At 26.7% G+C, this 2500-nt stretch overlaps 1 non-coding gene and 1 pseudogene across 1 annotated transcript in view; both read right to left on the bottom strand.

The window, feature by feature from the left end:
- Window positions 1-1346, bottom strand: part of LOC129252082 (large subunit ribosomal RNA) — a 3986-nt gene extending 2640 nt beyond the window's left edge. The window contains exon 1 of the ribosomal RNA XR_008583246.1: window positions 1-1346. This exon is cut by the window's left edge and continues 2640 nt beyond it. This is a non-coding gene — a ribosomal RNA (large subunit ribosomal RNA).
- Window positions 1347-1783: 437 nt separating this feature from the next.
- On the bottom strand, window positions 1784-1964 carry LOC129252076 (5.8S ribosomal RNA; annotated as a pseudogene).
- Window positions 1965-2500: the final 536 nt, after the last annotated feature.

Genomic DNA, 2500 nt, shown 5'->3' on the forward strand with positions numbered 1-2500 from the left:
AAGTGGCCCACTGGGCACATTATATCATAACCTCAACCTTCATATCAAGAAAGGTGAGGTTCTTACCCATTTAAAGTTTGAGAATAGGTTAAAATCGTTTCGACCCTAAGGCCTCTAATCATTCGCTTTACCAGATAAGATTATTTTATATAATTTTTAAATGCACCAGCTATCCTGAGGGAAACTTCGGAGGGAACCAGCTACTAGATGGTTCGATTGGTCTTTCGCCCCTATACTCAATTCTGACAATCGATTTGCACGTCAGAACTGTTTCGGTCTTCCATCAGGGTTTCCCCTGACTTCAACCTGATCAAGTATAGTTCACCATCTTTCGGGTCACAGCATATATGCTCAAGGTACGCTCCAGTTAGAGGTATAAATAATAATAAATTATCATTATACATAACTATATGGAACGCCCCGGGATTGAATTAATTGACTATTTATTAAAAAATAGACTAAAAATTAATCCCATTATATTTAAGTTAAGTTAATTATGCCATTAAGTTTAATATAACTCAATGACTTGCACATATGTTAGACTCCTTGGTCCGTGTTTCAAGACGGGTCCCGAAGGTATCCTGAATCTTTCGCATTGTTAATCATATAAATGCATACAAATAAATATTAATATCATAGATATTAAATTTTTTGTAAAATTCAAAAAATGAATTTTAGCATTATATATAATAAAATCTATCAACACTTTATCAAATCATTAGTATTTATTTTATGTTAATATGCTTAAAAAGCAAATTAATTTAAATAAACTTAATATCACCAATGATCTTTTGATAAATACTTTATTATGTTAATAGATTACAATGTCCTTATATGAAAAAAATGCACATTATTTTTTTAATTATTTAATGATGAATTTTTCATAATGGATATTCAGGTTCATCGGGCTTAACCTCTAAGCAGTTTCACGTACTATTTAACTCTCTATTCAGAGTTCTTTTCAACTTTCCCTCACGGTACTTGTTTACTATCGGTCTCATGGTTATATTTAGTTTTAGATGGAGTTTACCACCCACTTAGTGCTGCACTATCAAGCAACACGACTCTTTGGAAATATCTTTCTAGTAATCATTAACGTTATACGGGCCTGGCACCCTCTATGGGTAAATGGCCTCATTTAAGAAGGACTTAAATCGTTAATTTCTCATACTAGATATTAAGATATTCCATACACTGCATCTCACATTTGACATATAGACAAAGTGACTTAGTGCTGAACTATTTTCTTTTCGCTCGCCGCTACTAAGAAAATCCTTGTTAGTTTCTTTTCCTCCCCTCATTAATATGCTTAAATTCAGGGGGTAATCCCATATGAGTTGAGGTTGTTTTAATATTCTTTTTTTATCTTCTCACAATTTAATAAAAAAATTATATCATCTTTTCATCTCTATTTTTCTTTTCTCCTTTTATATATTGTAAATATATAAAAATAATAATAATGTAAAATGAGGCAATCCTAGAATAAAAAATTTAATTTTTATGCTAGACATTCCTCCTTTACATATATAAATTATTATTTTATATATATATATAAATAATATGAAAATTTTTTGTAAAGAATACTTAGATTCAATATTTTCATTATTTCATTTTATTTGAGAGGATTTTTTTTTTAAAGAATATATAATAAATAAAATTCATTATATATCTTTATTTTTTTTGCTATTAATATTATGAATTATTTAAAATCCAATAATATACACATTTGCTTAAATTCAATTATTTTTATAAAAGAATAAGCAACTTATTTAGCATAGTCTTACAACCCTCAACCATATGTAGTCCAAGCAGTACTTTAAAATTGAATTTAATGTACATAACAGCATGGACTGCGATATGCGTTCAAAATGTCGATGTTCATGTGTCCTGCAGTTCACACGATGACGCACAGTTTGCTGCGTTCTTCATCGACCCATGAGCCAAGTGATCCACCGCTTAGAGTATTTTTTTATTTATTTTTATTTATAACAAATGTCAATTTTTTTTTGCATATATTAATTGAAAGAGTAAAATTAAATAATATTAATAATATATAAATTGATTTTCTTTCAATAATATATATCAAATATATTTAACTCTAAACATTTTTATTAAGTTGCGAATGTCTTAGTTCAACAATAATACAGTGGTGGTATTTATTATGATTCAATTATTTTGTATTTTTTTAATCATTTTATGTATATATAATAATATAATAAATATATACCACTTTTGTTATTGTGAACAAATTAACTTATCATTCAATCAAATGAATAATAAGTACAACTTTTTATTTTCATGTTTAAAGGTTTTTAAAAGAAAAAAATAAGAAAAAACATTACAAAATGTACCATCATATATTATATTTAATATGATATAATTGATGGATCACAAATTGAATGAAAAAGAATAAAAAGAATTATGGATTCAAAATAATTATATAAATTTTTTTTTTTTTTTTCTTTTTTTTTTTTTTTTTCTTTTTGTTCGTTTGTTTGCT

This window comes from Anastrepha obliqua, unplaced genomic scaffold (genome assembly GCF_027943255.1).
Source record: "Anastrepha obliqua isolate idAnaObli1 unplaced genomic scaffold, idAnaObli1_1.0 ptg000148l, whole genome shotgun sequence".
NCBI lineage: Eukaryota > Metazoa > Arthropoda > Insecta > Diptera > Tephritidae > Anastrepha > Anastrepha obliqua.